Raw genomic sequence first — 24,027 nt, 5'->3', positions numbered from 1 at the left:
ACACATGGTTAGCAGATGTTAAAACGATTGTAGCGAAATGCTTGTGCTTCTAGTTCCGACCATGCAGTAATATCTAACAAGTAATATAACCTAACAATTTCACAACAACTACCTTATACACACACAAGTGTAAAGGAATGAATACGAATATGTACATAAAAATATATGAATGAGTGATGCCCGAACGGCAGAGGCAAGATGCAGTAGATGGTATAGAGTACAGTATATACATATGAGAAGAGTAATGTAGGGTATGAAAACATTATATAAAGTGGCTAGTGATAAATTGATTACATAAATCTTTCCATTATTAAAGTGGCTAGAGTTGAGTCAGTATGTTGGCAGCAGCCACTCAATGTTAGTGGTGGCTGTTTAATAGTCTGATGGCCTTGAGATAGAAGCTGTTTTTCGATCTCTCTCGGTCCCCGCTTTGATGCACCTGTACTGACCTCACCTTCTGGATGATAGTGGGGTGAACAGGCAGTGGCTCGGGTGGTTGTTGTCCTTGATGATCTTTTTGGCCTTCCTGTGACATCGGGTGGTGTAGGTGTCCTGGAGGGCAGGTAGTTTGCACCCAGTGATGCATTGTGCAGACCTCACTAGCCTCTGGAGAGCCTTGCGGTTATGGGCGGAGCAGCTGCCGTACCAGGCGGTGATACAGCCCGACAGGAGGCTTTCGATTGTGCGTCTGTAAAAGTTTGAGTGTTTTTGGTGACAAGCCAAATTTTTTCAGCCTCCTGAGGTTGAAGAGGCGCTGCTGCGCCTTCTTCACCACGCTGTCTGTGTGGGTGGACCATTTCAGTTTGTCTGTGATGTGTACGCCGAGGAACTTTCCACCCTCTCCACTACTGTCCCGTCAATGTAGATAGGGGGCTGCTCCCTCTGCTGTTTCCTGAAGTCCACGATCATCTCCTTTTGTTTTGTTGACATTGAGTGTGAGGTTATTTTCCTGACATCACACTCCGATGGCCCTCACCTCCTCCCTGTAGGCCGTCTCGTTGTTGTTGGTAATCAAGCCTACCACTGTAGTGTCGTCTGCAAACTTGATGATTGAGTTGGAGGCGTGCATGGCCACGCAGCCCTGGGTGAACAGGGAGTACAGGAGAGGGCTGAGAACGCAGCTCAGTGCACTCAGCATGTCAATACCTCTCATAAATATAAGTAGTGATGAAGTCAATCTCTCCTCCACTTTGAGCCAGGAGAGATTGACATGCATATTATCTCACTGTGTACATCCTAGTTTTTTATATATTTAGGAATAACTTATTCTTTGCCACCCATTCTGAAACTAACTCCAACTCTTTGTTAATTGAAAATAAGAATTTGTTCTTAACTGAGTTGCCTAGTTAAATAAATGTAAATAGTGTTGAGTTATCCGCATACATAGACACACTGGCTCTACTCATGTCGTTAGTAAAGATTGAAAGTAAGCGGTCTAGACAGCTGCCCTGGGGAATTCCTGATTCTACCTGATTTTTGTGGAGAGGCTTCCATTAATATAACACCCTATGTGTTTTGTTATACAAGTAACTATTTATCCACAATATAGCAGGGGGTGTACAGCCATAACACGTATGTTCATCCAGCAACAGACTACGATCGATAATGTCAAAAGTTGCATTGAAGTCTAATAAAACAGCCCCCACATTCACTGTCTGTTGGTTGAGGTAGGCATCTCCATTCTGGTAAGAGCCTGTGTTTCCTCGACATCTGCTCGCTCCTGTCTCTCTCTTTTCTCTCGGTCAGCCCGCAATCGGAACAACTCAGCCTCAGTATACTCCGGCTCAAACCGATATGGCACAACAGTACCATTCTGAAAATAGGTCAGGTCCCCAATTTCCTCTTCGTTCTCGATCTGACATTCCTTACACTAATTACATTTAACGAGGGCAGCAAATAATGTGAGGGAGTGAGAACAGAAAATTATTGTTTACATCCTTCAACCACGCCCACCTCGGAAGTCCCGGGTCCCGACTCAAGGGCACACATGAATCTACTTCCTGGATTTCAATACGAAAATTACATTTAGTGTATTAATAGAGACAGATACCACCCAGTGTGGTTTGAACTGCATTTAGCACAGAACAACCTCTAGTAATTGAGGCAATGTGGGGGAGAAACGCATTACGCCAAACAAAGGGAATAAACATGAAAGCTCTCCTCTGCCTCTCCCATTTGTTTAGTTTAAAGCCCTACTATTACTAAAGTTGGCAACATAAGAGGGAACCGTACGAGGCGTCTTCTGTTCCTCCTGTCTCTGAAATGCTTAAAGCCTGTGCTTCCACAAAGTGTGTGTGTGTGATCAGCATTATAATACGGACTACAAGCGGAGATGGGGACTTCTAAGATTTATGTGTGGGAGGCTGAAGCTCTCTATGGTGGTTGTGGAGAGGTGAACAAAGCCGTCACGTTTTCATGTCTCCGGTGTTGGATCTCAATCTTTTCCAGCTGAAGAAATAGGGCGATTAAAAATGAACTCAAATACAATTCAGTGAGAATGTTCTACGTTTCTGGGAGTGGTTTTTGGCATGTCTAGGAGATTGAATGTCTGGTTTTTATTTCTCAACAGGAGAAATTTCTAATAGGATTTGTTTTGAATAATCTGATCTACAGTATAAAAGACAACCGGGTCAAATAAGATGGTCATCATAGGAAAGGAGCTGCAGTTGCATCTACATTACATAATGCTAAAATACTTGGATTTCACGTCATTCTCCTGTCCATTCTCTATGCCATTTTATTTTGTAGGCTAATATATTTCGTAGCCTTTTCTCAGATGTTATAGGCACTCTGCACTGTGAGCAAACATGTCCAAAATGGCAAACAGCCAAGCTTGTGTTTTGATTTCAACCTGGCATGGGTAATGAAGATACTGTAGCTTTGGGCATTGACAAACATGCAAATGATCCCTCCGATAACATACAGCAGCTGCTCTCTCTCTCTCTACCTCAGTGTTAGCCTCGCTCAGATGAACAGTGGCCATCATAACAACTGAACAGTGTTCACCTGCTGTAAAGGGCTGAGCTCAGTTTGGGCTCCAAGCATTTTTGGGGGGTTATAGTTTTTCTCTTGACTTCAAACGAATAAACTTGACATCATCAGCTACCGCTAGATCGAGATTATCATCATAGAGTTTTGTTTCACCCTTGATTTTCTTACAGGTCTTAAAGCTCTCCTTGTGACTTTCTTTCAGGCCTTTATTAAACATTATCAAGCCAAGCGCAGATGTTCATTGATCGCGCCTCCTGATTAAAAGAGACCTTCGAGCACATTACGACTCACTCTTTTGATTTGCTGCAGTAAACGGCACTGGAGCAATTGCACTAGGTCAAGAGGATCTATCAATTGCCTTCTCCTTTTCCAGGGATGGGTATGATTTATAATTTAATTATGTAAAATGCTTGACACTTCTGAGTGGGGGGGGGTAGGTACCATGTGTCAAATGTTAAGCGTTTACCTCTCCAGAGCCACGCCAAACTACTGTGTGTTATTCAAAACCAGAGGCAGATGCAAGTGTGCAATCCATTTAAAAGCAACTGCTTGAGGAGAAACCACGAGGGGAAGCATAAATATTTTCCTGCGTTTCATTGAGGTATGCTACCATGGGCGGGTAATAGGAGTCCCGGGGTATCTCGTAGTCCTACAGTATATGGATTTATATTGAAATTATGTGAACGTTTGACACGTTTGAAGCGGGGAGACACCATAGGTCAAAGGTTAACATACTTTCCTTCTCTCTACAGACAGGATCAGGAACTAGGTGTAAATCAGAGTGAGAGGCAGATGCAATATGCAATCCATTTCATAAAAAATGCATGGGGAACATGATAAAGAAAAGCATTTTGAAATGTGTTTCTGTATACTGTATTTAATTAGGGAGGGTTCCCACATCGCAAGAGAGGAGTGATTAACAGTCTGATTAAATAATACATGTGACACACCTTCATAATACAACACATTTCATTCATACTCTGCTATAGGTACCACGGTAATATCTTACAGCTTTGTACACTGTATAGTCAGCTGAGAACCAACTATTATGACATTGTTGGCATGGAGCCTTAAACCCTGTCAGATGGCCTCGAGGACAATCGGTTAAGTCCTTCCCGCTTGTATGGATGATTTCCCCGTTTTACAGTCTCTGATAGTCTGAAACTATCCAAGTGCGCTATCCAATTAAATAATTGTGATACAGTGTTGTGTTGCCAAGAGTCTTGTCGATGGATCAGTGGATTCCAATCCACTCATACTGACAAGTTGCTAGCAGGATGCTAAGCAGGATGCATCTGACAAGATGCTAGCAAAGAACCCTGGAAGCTTTGATGGTTTTATTTTATTAGCTCTAAAGGCCAATGACTCACTGTTTTTAGTCCTGTTAAAAGGTTTCTATTATAACCTCATGCCTATGAATCAAATGTGGCGCATATCACATGTCCACTCACTGTATATTTTTCCTAATGGTTGAAATATAATGGAGGGATATGCCCAGGCAGTGGTATGATAAATGCAATATTTCTAATGGCTGCACACACAGCCGCCTGCAATGAGACATCAATTAAATCTGCTTATGCGCATGGATTAGGTAAATTCTAACTGTAGGGAAACTCTGCATCTGGAAGCAGAGGGAAAGTGTGCGCACATGATTAGTGGGTCTGTGCTGGGGTTATTCGTTATCAGAGTTGTCAACGAACATGTGTGTTTTGGGTGTGAAATTACAACCACTCCAAATCGTTCACATTCATGTTGTACTGTATGTGGCCAGTATAGCAGCTCTTCTTCTAGGAATCTTTTGCAGGAGGGGACACTCGTATTTCCTTTTCTTCAAATCAAGCCTGAAGCAAAAATCTTCTACGATTTTAAGCGTCCTTCTGCATGCTTCGTGTCCTTCGAAAGTTACAATGCATCAGTTTAGATTTACCTAAGTGATTCGAGAAGACAACCAGATTTTTTTTTTTCTGCCATGAACACCTGATAAGACTCTCTCAAAAAACGTCCTCCCATATCTGATGTCTAGGACAGTCGAGCCCAGATAAGCATTATAACAAACGACACCATAGGCCTCATGCAAGTTCTGAATAAATCTGGAATGCTATGCCCTCTCTAGTGCCTTTTCAGCAAGCCCGACTTCCTTTCACCCTCTACCTCTCCAAATGCATTTTTTACTTTTGTGTGGTTGTATTCAGCTTGATGTAGACTTGTTACACCAGAAATGTATACAAAATGGAAGTTAGAGAGAGACCTATGACAAGGGGCATTGGGCAAAATCCTAAAGTGCTTGCACACAGTGCAATGGCAAACTGCAGTAATCCAAAAACTAATTTTGGAATTGTCATGTCCTGTCAATATAAAATGCTATTGTTACTTTGGGCACTGCGTTTGTGTGATTTAGAAGTAGAAAATATTACCCAAGTTGTCAAAAGGCTCACATCATAAGATAGTTCCAGTATTTTCTTCGGAAACATTCAGAAATGTAATACTGAGGTGCAATAGGCAATAAGAATATATGACGATCTTCCATTCTGTCTTTTGATCCAGTTCCGTCTGTACATGCTGACTGTAAGCCTACGGTTAGGCCTCAGGAGGTGGTCTCCTCTCGCTGCACATGTCACACCCTGATCTGTTTCACCTGTCCTCGTTATTGTCTCCACCCCCTCCAGGTGTCGCTTGTTTTCCCCAGTGTATTTATCCCTGTGTTTCCTGTCTCTCTGTGCCTCTGTGCCCGTTTTCCCGTACTCCTGCCTTTGCTATTCTTTTTTTTTCTAGTCCTCCCGGTTTTGACCCTTGCCTGTTCTGGACTCTGTATCCGCCTGCCTGACCATTCTTCCTGCCTTGACCATGAGCCTTTCTGCTACTCTGTACCTTCTGAACTCTGATCTGGTTTTGACCTTTTGCCCGTCCACGACTATTCTCTTGGCTACTCCTTTTGAATTATTAAACAACCACCTGCCTCCTGACTCTACATCTGGGTCTTGCCTTGTGTCATGATAGCACAACTCCACAGACATGGCTCTCAAGAAGTTTCAACACTGCCAACTGCTTCTCTGTAGCTTGTCCTTGAGTTGGGGAGGTAAAAAGAAGGAAGGTTACGGGCTGAGAGAGGGACGAGGTGATGGCTGGAGCACATTGTTCTTGCAGCCAGACCCAAAGGACAGGGGCAACAAACAAACCTCGACAGAATGGCAGCCATGCAATTAAGGGGCTTGTTTTGGTGCGATAATCTCTCAGCCTGCTTCAAGGTGTCAGCACCGAAGAAAGCTGTCCCCTGTGTTTGTGATGAGTTGGCTTAATTACAGCTTGGGGAAAGTATGTTTACGAAGGAACAGTTTTAGGAGTTGCCCCATTATAACAAAGTAATGTGGCCATTATGTAGTGATTCATCAACGATAGCTGAAGAATATATTGACTTAGAAATCCAAATCCTTCAATACACATAATGCATGAAATGTATAAAAACTATTTAGATGCTCCAAACATTTATGCAAATGATAAGTAATATCAAGTTAGCTTGCTTCAAACGTTACAACTCCATCCATTTTCTTTCTGCTAACTCAAGAAATCCAAGTGCATACACTGTTTATGCAGCTCCTCCATTGTGGGTCCTGTGCCAGATCGCTTCTGGGTGTCACTTGAATTCAGATTCAGCTCAGAGTGGTTTATGTTCTGTCTAGAGTGGATGCTGGGCCCCTCAATAATGCAGAGCTTTATCGGAACCAGAACTAAGCTTCTGACAGCTGCAGTTGGAGGCTTTTTAATACAGCTCCTCATGAGAGAGAGGGAGAAGGAAAGATCTAGACAGCGAGAGGTGGGGGTTCCTGGCTTAATTGCACAGAGTTTGTGGCTCAGAGCTCTCCAAGAAGTGAAAGTAATTTCACTCATTTTTGCAAAACAAGCAGTGGGGAAATTTTTCAGCATCTTTAACTGACAACGCTATTCCACGCAATGTTTTGGGGTCAAGAAAATAAACCGATTCTTCAAGATAAATTATTCAGTGTATAGGTTTACAATCCCAGTCAACCAATTCACCACATATCACACATTTCAGCAGTTCCTCAAATTCACCATAGTCATAATATACATATCTAAATATTTTAGTCTTTTAAATTTAAAAATGGTGATAAACAACTCGCTTTCTAAAGCAGGGGTGGCAAATTATTTTTGCCCCGCGGGCCACATTTGGTCTTCGGAGGTTTATATTTCCTCGCCTTTAAATTGAGTAAACAATTGTCATCTATCCATCGCTTTAGCATTTTTCAGTGCTCCCTGACTGGCTTCCTTTCATTTCGATGACAGTTAGCAAGCGGGACAGAGTGAAAAGACTATAGATGTTGGTTCATTATAATTTCTACATTGAAAAAACTCAAACCAAATTGACCAAACCCCCTCCCCCTAAAAAAACTCCAACCACCTGCGGTACGGATTGAATGGGCGGTATGTTTGACACCCTTGTTCCAAAGGATCCACAATCAAATTGAAATAGGCTTAAAGCACACACCTGATTCATTCAATCATTAAAAAGGTCATCTGATTTGAATTAGTGTTGCTCATATGCCAGCCTTTAACCATCTCTACAGGACCCTTGTTGGCAAGAAAAACACCTGTGGTTCCCTGTCATAAAAGATTGTTTCACACTAATTGGCTCAAGTGATCTGGTATTGTTAGTTGATATTATTGGATAGGTGCAATGAGCACGACCTATGAGATAGGGTAACACTTAGCAGGTATGATGGAAGACAATGAGCCAATCACATGCAGTATATTAGGCTATGATGGGGCATTTAGTAAGATGCCTTTATATAAATAGTAATTTCCAGTCCTTTAAATTTTCTTTTGGATCTGAAGAACAAAATGACTATAATATGAGCAAAATGACACAATGTATTACCATTTCATACACCCAAGACACTATCTGCATACATATTCATTAATTATGTACATTTAGGAAGTATATACATTAATATTTATTAGGATTTTTGGAGGGCTTCAATTTAGACACAATTCATCAGAAAATGAATGTGAGTAATAAAGGATGATCCTACAACTGATCTTAAAAATAGATTTTATATGTGAATTCTTAAGCACCGTCTTCATGTCCTTTTAAATGTGAGATCCTGCCTACAATGGAATTTCTTCCCCAGAACATCTCCATCACACTTCACTTTCATCTATCTCCAAGAGAAAGGGAATATGTTCTTTGTTGAGAAGGATAATTTATTTTCAAGGTCTCCCAGTGCTTTGAAATTGTCCTCAAATGTTGTTTGAACAAACTGCCTGATTGGAGCCATCATTTAAGGATAATTAAAGATCAGGATTGGACAATAAATAAGCATCAAATAAACCAGTGGTCACCAACCGGTCGATCGTTTAGGCATTCCTAGACTATCTACAAAAATGTCTGTAGAAATCCAACGACAAAGCCTTGCACTCCTATTTATTCAGTGTACTTGATTCAGCTGCCCTGTGCGCCAGGTAGCCAAAGTGCTCCCATTTGGAACCATTTGATTTGTCTTAAGGCAGTGGTTTCCGATCCTCTCCTATGGGACCCGCAGACATTTCACAATTTTGTTGTAGCTCTGAACTTGCTCACCTATTCAAGAGGTTTGAGAATCATTGTCTTCAGGTACAAACTCCACCTAAACAGTTTGCCAATCGAATTGCTCAAATCACCACTCCTGCAGCTTCCACGACCCCACCCACAGCCAAGTTGATACTAGCTTATGTGATATGCCATAACTTTTGAAACCATGACCAGAGAGAGACAAAGACAGCAGAGATGCTGTTTTTATTCGAGTTTATGTTAACTTCTTAGAGCTAGACCCCTTTTTTCTCCACTTCCTGTCTGAATGACGTGCCCAAAGTAAACTGCCTGTAGCTCAGGCCCTGAAACCAGGATATGCATATAATTGGTGCCATTGGAAAGAAAACACTTTGAATGTTAAAATAATGTAGGAGAATATAATACAATAGAAATGATAGGAGAAAATCCAATAGAAAAAACAATTCCTATGGCTTCCACAGGGTGTCAGCAGTCTATGGCCAAGGTTTCAGGCTTGTAACTTCAAAAACGAATAAGAAATCAGTTTTAGTAGAGGGACACAGTCTTGGAAATTCATGCTTGCGCGGAGCATGAAGACATTACGCACCTGCTAAAATCGGTTTCCTATTGAACATGCTTCTTTCTGAAATAAATATTATAGCTTGATTAAATTTTAGGGTGTCTGGGGAGTAAATAGACATGTATTTTGACTTGTTGAAACAAAGTTTAAGGGTAGATTTTCAGATTCATTTCTCTGAAAGTTGAATGAGTGGTTTACTCAAATCGATGGTGCCAACTAAACAGACTTTTTGGGATATAAAGAAGGATTTTATCTCACAAAACGACACTACATGTTATAGCTGGGACCCTTTGGATGACAAATCAGAGGAATATTTCCAAAAAGTAAGTGAGTATTTAATCGTTAAATGTGAATGTATGAATCCTGTGCCTGTGGAAAAATATTTTGAAGTGGGGCACCGTCCTCAAACAGTCGCATGGCATGGTTTCGCTGTAATAGCTACTGTACATCAGACAGTGCCGTTAGATTAACAAGAATTTAAGCTTTCAGCCGATATAAGATATTTAAATGTTTAAAATCCATAATATTTATGATTATTTATTTGAATCGCATGCCCTCCAGTTTCACCGGAAGTTGTCCCGCTAGCCGGCCACCAGGCCCTAAAAAGTTAGTTTTTATTCAGTACTGTCCAGACTGTTTTTATTCAACACTTTTACAAACCCTAAAAGACGCTTCTCTCTACCTCCACTCGCACTACAACCAGCACTACAGCTGCAATGAATTAGTAGCCAAGTCTATCGATAATAATAACAACAATGCAAGACTAACGGTTCATTGTGTCTATTTTAATAGGAACATTTCACTTTCTCTGGTCATAGAAACAACAACATGAATATGTGCATGAGGCAGAAATAATGCAGTGCGACGTGTCCCCTCTTTCTGGTCAGTCTCAGTGGAGGAAAGGAGAGAGCAGGGACCGTGAGAGACGGACCCTCTACTGCTCTCCCCATAAGATGCATGCAGTCCAGTAAAATAAAAAAGCTAATTATTTTTTATTTATCCTCAGCTGTGCCTCAAGTAATACAACTCATCTATTTTGTCATCATAGCTCGAGTTTTGAAATATAATATGGTCTGAGAAGAACAACATTGGCAGGCCAGGCAGATCGCAAATATGCTGTGATAATGTATTAGGCCTAGTGCACAAACCTCATTCCTACAGAACAGTTTTTATTAAATTCATTTTGCAAACGCATTCATTTTTTAAAGTCATGTTAAATAATCTGAGCGTTAGATCTCGCCTCCGAAAATGGTCTTTATTCAAAAAAGGTTGGTGACCACTGAACTGTTTGTGTTAAATGGGGTAAACAGTGCAGTTATTGCAGAGTACTTGAAATGGCTTGTAAAAACGTATCCTCGTATGGCGTCCAATTAACATAGGACTCTCACGTTACCAAGCCAGCTTCAACAAAATATGACCATCTTCCAGTCACAGAATGTTGGTAGGATTGTTGTAAATTTGTTAGGTATCTAGAGCATGGCTAGAAATTCTTATTACAAAAGCCATCCAATTATAATCATTTTAACCTTGTTAACATGCTACTAATTCTTGAAGACTTCATGCGGTAGAAGCCAATTATTTAGATGGATGCCACAACATAAAAAGGAACTACATATAACAATTCAATAACAAACCATCTCTTGTTTTCAAATTGACTGGGGCCATCAAATCCCTTGTTGTCAAATTTACTGGTCTGTTATTGAATTGACGACAAGAGATTAGCTGGCCCCAGTCAATTTGCCAAAGAAATTAGCTGGCCCCAGTCAATTTGCCAAAGAGATTAGCTGGCCCCAGTCAATTTGCCAAAGAGAATAGCTGGCCCCAGTCAATTTGCCAAAGAGATTAGCTGGCCCCAGTCAATTTGCCAAAGAGATTAGCTGGCCCCAGTCAATTTGCCAAAGAGATTAGCTGGCCCCAGTCAATTTGCCAAAGAGATTAGCTGGCCCCAGTCAATTTGCCAAAGAGATTAGCTGGCCCCAGTCAATTTGCCAAAGAGATTTGCTGGCCCCCGTCAATTTGACAAGGAGATTAGCTGGCCCCAGTCAATTTGACAATAAGAGCCGGTCCGTCTTTAGTTGACCAATAAGATGGCTGCACCATTAGAATGCAATTTTGTGTGGGCCCCAAAAAATGTTGGGGAAAGAAATATTGTGAAACACTATCATTCCACTATTACTGTAGATACTGTATATTAAGGACATTCAGGACTGAAAATGTCAATGCAAACATATTACATATAGCTTATTTAATCTACAATATTGTTGCATGATGGAAGGACCCCACTATTGTGATGATAAGAGGAAACCTGCATGTGATACATTCTTCAGAAAATAGAAGCTACTGTAAGCACCAAGCAACATAGATTCACAAATAAAACTCTTCATAGACTTAGAGTTCATAGGTTTATATATGCATAGGGCATTAACCAGTGCTTCATTTGTGATGAAATTAGATGGAATGCATTCTGGCACCATTCGATTTGGGACTGCTCGCTGGGACCTATTTGCATGGATCCGGCACAATTATATGATATTAATTAGAGGCCCCCTTTGAAATATAGGTTGTTTTTGTTTTGAAAAATACAATAGGTGCCTCCAGTGTCTACATAGGAGATTTATGCTGAAAGTGACAAACAAAAATTGATCCAAAACCCTAAGCTGGGAATGTTTAAATTATGCAAAGATATACAGTTGAAGTCGGAAGTTTGCATACACTTTTGTTGGAGTCATTAAAAATCATTTTTCAACCACTCCACAAATTTCTTGTTAACAAACTATAGTTTGGCAAGTCGGTTAGGACATCTACTTTGTGCATGACACAAGTAATTTTTCCAATGATTGTTTACAGACAGATTATTTCAATTATAATTCACTGTATCACATTTCCAGTGGGTCAGAAGTTTACATACACACACACACACACACACACACACAAGTCGACTGTGCCTTTAAACGGCTTGGAAAGTTCCAGAAAATGTCATGGCTTTAGAGGCTTCTGATAGGCTAATTGTCATAAATTGAGTCAATTGGAGGTGTACCTGTGGATGTATGTCAAGGCCTAGTTTCAAACTCAGTGCCTCTTTGCTTGACATCATGGGAAAATCAAAAGAAATCAGCCAAGACCTCAGAAAAAAATGTGTAGACCTCCACAAGTCTGTTTCATCCTTGGGAGCAATTTCCAAATGCCTGAAGGTACCACGTTCATCTGTACAAACAATAGTACGCAAGTATAAACGCCATGGGACCACGTAGCCATCATACCGCTCAGGAAGGAGACGCATTCAGTCTCCTAGAGATTAACATACTTTGGTGAATAAGTTCAACTCAGTCCCGGAACAACAGCAAAGGACCTTGTGAAGATGCTGGAGGAAACCGGTACAAAATTATCTATATAACCTGAAAGGCCGCTCAGCAAGGAAGAAGCCACTGCGCCAAAACCACCATTAAAAAAAGCTAGACTACGGTTTGCAACTGCACATGTGGACAAAGATCGTACTTTTTGGAGAAATGTCCTCTGGTCTGATGAAACCAAATAGAACTGTTTGGCATATTGACCGTCGTTATGTTTGGAGGAAAAAGGGGGAGGCTTGCAAGCCAAAGAACACCATCCCAACCGTGAAGCATGGGGGTGGCAGCATCATGTTGTGGGGATGCTTTGCTGCAGGAGGGACTGGTGCACTTCACAAAATAGATTGCATTATGAGGTAGGAAAATTGTGGATACATTGAAGCAACATCTCAAGACATCAGTTGGGAAGATAAATCCTGGTAACAAATGGGTCTTCCAAATGGACAATGACCCCAAGTATACTTCCAAAGTTGTGGCAAAATGGCTTAAGGACAACAAGTTAAGGAATTTGAGTGGCCATCACAAAGCCCTGACCTCAATCCCATAGAACATTTGTGGGCAGAACTGAAAAAGCGTGTGTGAGCAAGGAGGCCTTACAAACCTGACTCAGGTACACCAGCTCTGTCAGGAGGAATGGGCCAAAATTCACCCAACTTATTGTGGGAAGCTTGTTGAAGGCTACCCAAAACATTTGACCAAAGATAAACTGTTTTAAAGGCAATGCTACCAAATACTAATTGAGTGTATGTAAACTTCTGACCCACTGGGAATTTGATGAAAGAAATAAAAGCTGAAATAAAAAATTCTCTCTACTATTATTCTGATATTTCACATTCTTAAAATAAAGTGGTAAGACAGGGAATTTTTACTAGGATTAAATGTCAGGAATTGTGTAAAACTGAGTTTAAATGTATTTGGCTAAGGTGTATGTAAACTTTCGACTTCAACTGTATTTGAGGTAAAGAGTTTGAAATCCAAACATGTTAGTACGCTAACATTGATCATAGTATCTTTGAATAGATCAACAAATTCCCTGTGAGAAACAAAATAGAATTTCAGGGTGTTTTCAGTCAACCCTGTAGTTTGACAACTTATCAATCAACCATTCGTGTAGCATATGTTAGTATTTACACAACAGTTTATTTAAAAAAAACAGCTGCCATGAACAGCTGTTATGTATTTAGCTATTTATGTTGTAAAATACAGTGCCTTTACTGTTTGCATACAATCTTGTCTACTGAATGCATCAAAGTTGAACTCTGTGAACACTTCCCACATCATTGAGAACAGTACATGAGCATGTAGGAAGCACTCATTTTTGGCATTAAAACATCCCCCCCCTCTTCTCTTCTCCCCGTCCTAAATATTCTTCCTCAGGCTGGATGTCGTCTCGTGTTCTGATTCCATACCCTCTCCTGCCATGCTGATGCAAGTCCCATATCCCCCTGGGAAGCCAACATCTGTGCACCTGTCTGACTGGAACACCATCACGGACACGCTCTAAAAATCATTAAACGTGTTACTATGAGATTTTATCAGAAACTAATGGTTCTATTGTGAGAAACTAATGGGGGATGACGCAAAGGTCTAAACTGTAGCTGACAGACATTCTCTCCTGACATACAGCGATCCACTCCTTTTAATCCAAAGAGAGAAATGTTGGCAGGAAGTTGGTTGGGGTTTAACAAGCCCCCAAACTTACAACAAATAGGCCTATATGTCCCATTCATCAACCCCATTTTGTCCCATTCATCAACCCCACTAATGATCCTTTAGTGTGATACCTCATTCTTGCCCTTTTTCTTTGGTCATGAGTGAGCGGGTGATATATTACACGTTGGCTTAGAAAGATGGCGTCTATGCAACGCTATTCAACAACCATTTCCCTTTGTCTCAGAACTCACAGCAGACAGGGCTTCTGCAGTGCTATGATTAGATTTCCTCTCTTGCTTCGGCTGCTCTACTGTGTGTGTGTGTGTGTGTGTGTGTGAGTGTTTGGTCCGACCAATGCTCAGGAAGACAGGGGCCTGCTCCCCCTATACTAAAGACTGATGTTGACTGGCTGATTTGCCTTGCATGCTGAGTGAGTGTCTTCCGGTGCTAATCCGCTCGCTGCAGTCCCAACTGAACAGGCAGATATTGACCAGGGAGCATCTCTGTTAAATCTTGGCCATGCCACACTCTCACTCTCTCTCCATTTTCTCTCTGCTCAATGTTTTCCCCCTCATTAAATCAGAGCGTGTGAGGCTTATCTGAATGTGACTGCACGGCCAGGATTTGACTCCAACCTTGCTTTAATTCATTTTTAAGGACAACATAATACCACACTACAGAGGTGGGACCAAGTCATTGTTTTACAAGTCCCAAGTCAAGACCGTCAAGTATCAAGTCAAATTTCGAGTCCTAAGCATGTCATAATGTGCTCTTCACCAAACCATTTCATATTTTTAACAAGATTAATAGTTAGGATATTACATTTACGCAAATCATGAATGCTTTTAAGAATATCTATATATTTATTACTTTCCAAATAAATTTTATATTTCCATGGAAATACATGGGTAGCCATGAGAAAGATCCCCCCCCCCCCAATAGTGATCGACTATCGAGGATGGCTATGGGGCGCAATCGGGCGATGTAGGCTTGCTTGTACACAATCGCCCAACTATAACACACACACACACACACTGTGTGGTTACAGTAGGCTAACGTATGTCAATGGTTTTAGGAACAACAGAAAGAGGAACTGCCTAGCCAGTTGTAGCTCAATCTTGGGTGCAATGATCACGTTCCCGCACTGACTGACTGTGTGGAGGCTCATTGATTTAACGTTACGTTAGCCTACATGATACACTAGTAAAGTAATAAAATATATAGCTGTCGGCTATATTAGCCACGACTTACCGTTCTTTGTGCAGCTTCAAATGTCGAACAAAGTTGGAAATTGTTACGCCTCCATCTGTAGTTTTCTTCCTGCATGTTTTGCAAGTTGCAATCCGTTTTTTGTTGATACAGCGTCGTCTTTATATCCGAAAACAATAATTTTGGGTATCATCTTTCCAAGGGCTCCATCTGAATTCACCCGCCGACGTTCCTCTCCACTGCCACGCACAACTTTTTCTCAGCTGGGACCATTTGATTGGCTGCTGTCCGATTCATACTGTAATCTGTTAAATGAAGAGTTGATGCGCTGCACACTTTTTTTTTAATAGCCTCATTTTTAATATTTGGGCTTGGGAAGGGTATCAAGTCAGGTTAAGTCATAAGGCTCAAGTCAAGTCACGAGTCATTGGTGTCAAAGTCGAGTTGCAAGTCATCATATTTGTGATTCGAGTCCGACTCGAGGCCAAGTCATGTGACTCGAGTCCACACCTCTGCCACACTATTTTCTTTTTTTATGGAAAAGACAAGATAGTTAATTGAATATTCTTGTGGCGTTAATCATACAGTACATTGTTTCTTTGAGCCTGAGGATTTTTTTACTTAAAAAGGTGGGACGTTTTTGGAAATGTTTACAGATGCAACTTTCAAGGAATTACAAGGGGTTTCAGGCTATATAGGAGGTTCATAGTAGTGGAGAACTAGTTGCAGCAGTTCTGAGAGCACTGGTAACATCCATTACAGAAGGGCAATCGCATGGTAACAGCTTAGTAACATAATGATTGTTTGTGCTGTTATACTGTTACCAAACTTTGTTCTTCAAGTAAATGTGTTTTGGTAAGATTTTCAGTGGACATTGTCCAAAGTTGTGCTTCTGCATAGAGTTGTATGGTTTATTTAACTTTGAAATCACTGGATTTTGTTAAGCATACATTTTAAAGGAAAACATCTCAGTCTCAGCATCATTCTGTTGGTGGAATTGCCCAGAACTAGGAAAGTTTGTACCCCCTCCCCAATTTGAATTATTAGTTGGGATTAATTCACTAAACTGAGCCATTGTGTTGGACACAAATCCATTTTCACTTTGTCTCAACTGTGCACGGGGGTATTAAAGAGGTAAGAAGCTGAATGGACAATTGGTCTCTCAAAAGAAAATAATCCAGTATATAAAAACTGAGCAATTAAGGAACTATTATTCAAAGGATGTATAGGTTTGAAACTGTGCCACTCAGTGCCGACCCTAAATTGGTCATTTCGACAGGACGGTAACAAAAAAATGGTACATTGATTAGCTTCAATATTTGTAATATTGAACATAATATGGAAACACTATGGAATGACATTTTAGGGCTTATGAAAACAGAATATCAAGAGATGGGTGACATTTAGCTGCAGACTTGAGTGACTAATTAAAATCAAAGTCTATGAGTGTCTGATGGAATGAGATATAAATAATAATAAAAACCAGAAAAATTGAGCGATGAGAAAGTGAGAACAATGTTGAAAAATACAAAAGGTGAAAATATCCTCAAAGCAGACCAAGATGCAAATATACAGCCTGGGAAAGAAGTGAAAGGTAAGGTATTATGTTTATATATAGACAACAGTAAATTATTCAAGCCCTTACTTCAGTGTTGGCATTGCCCATATGGTAGCTGAGACTGACCTAGCCTTGTTAAAGTAGTCATGGCTGCTATCAGGCTTCAGGACCTGCCAGCAGCCACTTTGCCCCCAGGAAATTCAAGCCCTGGTGTGGCCATAATGTCCCCTAAAAAAAACCATTGTGGCCGTTGTGCCCTTGTGCTGAACGTAAAGATTATAATTACATTCTCCCAGCTGCCAATCGCCATGCTCCGAAGCACCTCTCGCTCACATGGCTCTCTCAATTCTTATTAGCCGTCCGTCACGTGATTGGGTCCTTTGAGCTGTTGTAACTTCTCAAGGGATATGTTCTGTGTTTTACTGTGATGTTATGCATTTTATAGACTCCTTGTATGTCTGCATCCTAACACAAGGCCAATGTGTTCTGGAACTGTTGCTTGTATTGAGCAATCTGTTGTGAAACAATATGATTGTATTATAACCTCGCACTATATGAGACATACAATCATTTACTCTTTGAGTTCTTCCCTGTGAAATCAGAGCTCTCCCTTGCTCCTGCTTGTATTTTAAAGATGTTTTTGTTATATCATTAAATAGTCTCTACCTTAATCTTTGGCTCAAATTTTTCTTTTCACAACAGTATTACAACCTGATACATCTGCCGTATTACAAAGACTACACAGACCTATAATTACTTGGCTTCGCAACATTACAAGAATGAAAGCAGATTTCAGTATAAAAAAACTAGAGAAAGTCAATTAGGACATGTGGAACAAAGACTGAGAATTCAGGATCCTGGAAAGGACAATTCAATGACAGACATGGTGTACTAGTCCGTCTCTCTGCTTTGAGGATGCCAGGTTTGATCATTGTCTGGCCCAGGAAATGCGTGGAGCTGCTTGACATAGGGGAATAGGGATTGGATGGGGAGCCTGGGCCGTCGGTGCGGAGTGGATTAGGACTGGCAGAGGGATTCTATATCCTCCCAGTACCACCAACACGGTGACAGTCTGACAACATGGCTACAGAAACACTACACTGCAATGTCTGATCTGATGTGCTAACTCTCAACTCTCCAGACAATACAATAAATGGTCCCAAACTATCTCAACAATCTTAATTATATAATATACAGTTACCCAATAATAGCAAAGTAAATTCCTTTGGATACACTTTTAAATGCTCGCTTGTTTAATAAGCTTTTAAGTTAATATGTGACTGATCATAAATTTAATCTCCATCCAATGGCTCTCTTAACTAAGGAAATCTATGAAGTGCCCTGAAACCACAGAAGCCCCGAGTACAGAATCTAGATGTCATTTCAGCAGAGCTTGACAGTGGCTTTGCGAAGACACAAATCTTCCCACACCTCTCTGGCAGCGCAGATACATGTTAGGTAGACAGACGGGTTGCCTCCCACAATGTATCAATGATCCTGCTGACACCTCTGCATGGATACAATGTCAGTTTGGCATAGACTAGAGGAAAGGACGGAGTTGAGACATCCAGCTTTCTTACATCACTGCCTTGTTGCGTAAACATTCCCCAGACACAAAAATAGTAGCTAGCAAGATAGGTTAATGAGTGTATTTTGCATCAACTACCTTCACTAAAACCACTGCAAAGTCTTTACCTGCACACTTTGGTTTCGAATTGCAATGTTCTGGCATGTCTGCTTTGTGATTTGTTGGGAGAGTTGTCTGTCTGAAGAGGACCCAGCCCGTAACAATGGTATCCTTTCTTCCCCCCCCCCCCCCCCCCCACAGTTACCAAGACAACTCGTCATTATTTCCGAGACTACATGTTACTACACTACGATATTGGACTAAAGCAACTCTAATTTAAAGCAATTCCTGTGACATTCTGATTTCAACTTATGTAGTTCTATTTTTTTTTACGGGAAAAGGCAAATCAAACGTAAAGAGTAGACTTTACTATAGTTGTATTTGTATGTAATGATCCCAGCAGACAATTGAATCATGTTCTTTCAGGCTAGTAACATAATGCTATAAGAAAATACGTTATTTAAATGAAATAAAATATTGGAACGAGTTGTATTATAATAATGTGAATTGAGTTCCTAAAAATCCTTTTAGAACAGAGTTGCATTGTATGGATAGGACATGTTCTAACAGAGTTCCACATCTATAACATCCATAACCTTGTTACTACAAGATGGCCTTTATGACGACGGTCACATCTTCAGCGGAGGTGTCGTAACAGATTCACAACTCGGCACCCATGAACTAGTAGCTCCTGTTGTGAAGGTATTCAAATGATTCTGTGATTAATTTTTAAAAAGTCTATGTCTCTTAGGAAACCACACAACCACAATCCAAAATGACTTGCTAAAATTGCCACGAAAATGGCACGATCAAACATGACTGAATTGCAAGGCGACCTTCTCTTTTACAGTTTAGAGAACATTTACATTTACCAGCAAGCGTGATCTGCATTACTATTTTGAGAGGAACTTATTTATTTTCAGAATGAACCACCAGAGAGCAGTCATCCATGGAGACTCCTGAGGCCAACCTGTGATTACCATATCAACAGATGTATTCAACAGCCATTATTGTATTGTCAAACGGTATGAAATTACAGAGGCTAGGAGATGCTGGTGACTTGTTTTCTTCTTGGATGACTGCCTCGTGGAGATCAGATGGTTGAATGTACATTAAACTACTTTTGACACTAACAAGGCAGACTTGTTTACCGTCTGTGTTCCTGAGCCAACGAAAAGGAGACGGGTCTTTATGCTCAGTCACACAGTAGCTGAGAGTATTTCAGGGGGTGTGTAATGACGTTGAATGAATCTGCAGGAGGAGCTCAAAACATGTTCCGTCAAGAGGATCTGGGGACCATATGGCTGGTTCTTCTTTTTGTCTAGTGTTTTTCACCACCGAACAGGTGCAGCTTACAGTGTTGTGTGGCTGAGCATCAACCTTTCAAAAACTATAATATGAATAATAGCCACTGAAAAGACGTCTATTTTAAGACTTATTGGACTGACTAATATGGCATGACATAGGTCCATCACAAAATATACTGAAGCCCTCAAACTGTTATTGATTTATTATCTGGATATCGTTTGAGTTTCATTAACTCCTGAAGACATTGTTTTAAGTGCAAGGCATGTCTTCATTGTGAGTACCACAAAATGAATAGGAGTCTACTACTAACAGTAATGGGAATAAAGATGGAGTCAAACATGATTACACTGGTGTCCGAAGTGGGATCCCACTGCAGTGCAGGACAAACCTTAACAGTTTAGGCATGGGCTAATTCTGTCTCCCATTGAGGGGATTGTACGCCAACACAGACTGCAATCGTTAATCTGGGAATTCCCCCATGGCACTCTTAGGGATGAAGCAGCTAATTAAACCCATCAAAACACCATATTCATGAGGGTGGCTATTGATTAAAACGGTATGTGTTGCTCTCTCATAGCCTGCAGTCTCAGTAGAGAAAACTCCTAGTTTAGTAATGCTTTCTTTGTGGCTTCAAGACCGAAAGAAAGACAACAGGGGAGAGATAATCTGAGAAAGATTGGATGGCCTTTAATATCGCAGGGAACATGTCCTGAAATTCCCCCGTGTCACTAATTATTTTTGTAATCTTTCTACAGCCCTGTGAGATACAGGCTGACTCCTTAAGATGGAGTAGAGAGTTTGATAGTCGATAAAACAAGTGATAGTGTCTCACCTGATGAGAACTAGAATGGCTGTGAATTTGTGGCTTCATGGCTTTTTAAAATTAGTTTTTGTGAAAATCTAAAGGTGTAGTTTTATATCAGAAATCAGTTGTCACTAGTAGCTGGATTATACACATTACTAAAAGATCCATAATGTACGGCTAGACATTCACCATGTCTTTATAAATCCTTGGAAACACACCCTTAATTCTTACGGCTGAAATCCCTCTAACGGGATCGATATGACAACAGCCAGTGAAAGTGCAGGGCGCCAAATTCAAACAACAGAAATCTCATAATTACAATTCCTCAAACATTCAAGTATTTTACACCATTTTAAAGGTAAACTTGTTGTTAATCCCACCACAGTGTCCGATTTTCAAAAAGACTTTACGACGAAAGCACACCAAACGATTATGTTAGGTTACCACCTAGTCACAGAAATGCACAGCCATTTTTCCAGCCAAAGAGAGGAGTCACAAAAAGCAGAAATAGAGATAAAATTCATTGCTAACCTTTGATGATCTTCATCAGATGACACTCATAGGACTTTGTTACACAATACATGTATGTTTTGTTCGATAAAGTACATATTTATATCCAAAAATCTCAGTTTACATTGGCGCGTTATGTTCAGTAATGTTTTGCTTCCAAAACATCCAGTGATTTTGCAGAGAGCCACATCAATTTACAGAAATACTCATAATAAACATTGATAAAAGATACAAGTGTTATGCATGGAATTATAGATCCACTTCTCCTTAATGCTACCACTGTGTCAGATTTCAAAAAAGCTTTATGGAAAAAGCACACCATGCAATAATCTGAGTACAGCGCTCAGACACAAAAACAAGCCATACAGATACCCGCCATGTTGTGGAGTCAACAGAAGTCAGAAATAGCATTATAAATATTCACTTACCTTTGTTGATCTTCATCAGAATGCACTCTCAGGAATCCCAGTTCCACAATAAATGTTTATTTTGTTCGATAAAGTTAATCATTTATGTCCAAATACCTACTTTTGTTAGCGCGTTTAGTTCACAAATCCAAACTCATGAGGCGTGAGCACTAGGTCCAGACGAAAAGTCAAAAAGTTCCGTTACATCGTTTGACATGTTTCTACGAACTGTATAGAATCAATCTTTAGGATGTTTTTAACATAAATCTTCAATAATGTTTCAACCGGACAATTCCTTTGTCTTTAGAAATGCAATGGAACGCAGCTAACTCTCACGGGCGCTCGTGAGACTGAGCTCATGGCACTCTGCCAGACCTCTGGTTGAAACAGCTCTCATTCTCTCCCGCTTCACAGTAGAAGCCTCAAACAGGGTTCTAAAGACTGTTGTCATCTAGTGGAAGCCTTAGGATGTGCAACCGGACCAAATTTACACTGTATCTTGGATAGGCAAAGAGTTGAAAAACTACAAACCTCAGATTTCCAACTTCCCGGTTGGATTTTTTTCCAAGGTATTTGCCTGCCATATGAGTTATGTTATACTCACAGATGCCATTCAAACAGTTTTAGAAACGTCAGTGTTTTCTATCCAACTCTACTAATAATATGCATATTTTAGCTTCTGGGCCTGGGTAGCAGGCAATTTACTCTGGGCACCTTATTCACCCAAGCTACTCAATACTGCCCCCCAGCCATAAGAAGTTAGAGAGCCCTCATTGTGTACTATGTGGAATTTGCTGTTCAGCATAAATGGCTAAACTACTGTGAGAAAACAGATTGAAGACAGCCTGTTAGCATTGCGGCCACACTGTAAAAGGGCATATGTATGATCTAGGCTGACTCACAGAATGTTATTATACCTGAATCGACTTCCTGTGTACTGTAGTAGGGTCAGAGAGTTGTGGGCCCATAAGAGTCAAATGTCTCCCTAACAAATGGGAAGCATTCCTCCCTTGTCTGTGGCTGTTCATGTGTGCAATGTTGGAAGAATGCAGTGAAGCAATGATATTATTATATCGATGTGAAGAGAACATTCTGACAATTAATCTTGATGGTTGTACTGTCGTCTCAAATAAAACTGTGAAGGACCTCGACGTTCAAGGACAGCTTTTTTCCATCTATGTAACATTGCAAAAAATCAGAGACTTTCTGTTAAAAAATTATGCAGACAAATGAATCCATGCTTTTGTCACGTCTAGGTTAGACTACTGCAATGCTCTAATTTCCAGCTACCCAGATAAAGCACTAAATAAACTAAAGTTAGTGCTAAACACAGCTGCTAGAATCTTGAGTAGAACCCCAAATAAAATCATATTACTCCAGAGCTAGCCTCTCTACACTGGCTTCCTGTTAAGGCAAGGGATGAATTCAAGGTTTTACTGCTAACCTACAAAGCATTACATGGGCTTGCTACTACCCATCTTTCCAATTTGGTCCTGCCGTACATACCTACACGTACGCTACGGTCACAAGACTCAGGCCTCCTTTACTGTCCCTAGAATTTCTAAGCAAACAGCTGGAGGCGGGGCTTTCTCCTATAGAGCTCCATTTTAATGGAATGGTCTGCCTATCGATGTGAGAGACGCAGACTAGGTCTCGACCTTTAAGTCTTAATTGAAGACTCACCTCTTCAGCAAGTCCTATGAGTAAGTGTAGCCTGGCCCAGGAGTGTGAAGGTGAACGGAAAGGCTCTGGAGCAACGAACCGCCCTTGATGTCTCTTCCTGGCCGGTTCCCCTCTTTCCACTGGGATTCTCTGCCTCTAACCCTATTACAGGGGCTGAGTCACTGGCTTACCGGTGCTCTTCCACGCCGTCCATGAGAAGTCAATAAATCACAGGTGATTATATTGAACACCTCTTGTTCTCCCCGGGAGGGATCTCTTAATTGGGACTACATGCAAAGTTCAATGAATGTTCTGAAAGCAACCAAGCTTGGTTGCAGCTCAGTTACAGGTGTCTTGATGAATGATTATAGCCATTATACACTGACATGCTCCTCCTGGATCATAGCTTAAGACTGCGTTGATGCCAGGAACAACCTTACTTGAGGAGAGGTTTGGGAGAATTGTAAGGTTGTGGGTTGTCTATAGTACAGCCACTTGTATTTTACCTTTCCCTTTACTTGCTGATCAGTGATGTAGTGGTAAAAAAAAAATGTAAGTGGGTAAACTATAAACTCCAGGGGGGCGATCGAGATAAGACAAGCAAACCACCGATATCAACCAAAACATATTACATTTTTAAAACTGAATTGTTTGAACGCATTTTCATGCAGGTCTATAGGGAAAACCTAATGTAGTTTTCTGAAGTAAATAATTACACAAAATCCATCCCAACAGTTCATTTGGACTGGACACTAGAACATTCTAGAAAAATAGGATGTTTATATTCAAATGTGATCTTTTTAATCATGTTCATAGTATCTCATGTGA

General features: G+C 40.6%; 1 long non-coding RNA gene across 2 annotated transcripts in view; it reads right to left on the bottom strand.

The window, feature by feature from the left end:
* Positions 1–1,961, bottom strand: part of LOC115129503 (uncharacterized) — a 173,039-nt gene extending 171,078 nt beyond the window's left edge. For both annotated transcript variants that reach the window (XR_010463953.1, XR_003863668.2), the window contains exon 1: positions 455–1,961. This is a non-coding gene — a long non-coding RNA (uncharacterized LOC115129503). The remainder of the gene's footprint in view (positions 1–454) is intronic.
* Between the last annotated feature and the right edge of the window lie 22,066 nt (positions 1,962–24,027).

Source organism: Oncorhynchus nerka, linkage group LG5 (assembly GCF_034236695.1).
Source record: "Oncorhynchus nerka isolate Pitt River linkage group LG5, Oner_Uvic_2.0, whole genome shotgun sequence".
In the NCBI taxonomy this organism is placed as follows: domain Eukaryota; kingdom Metazoa; phylum Chordata; class Actinopteri; order Salmoniformes; family Salmonidae; genus Oncorhynchus; species Oncorhynchus nerka.
This window is presented reverse-complemented; position numbering and strand designations above follow the sequence as displayed.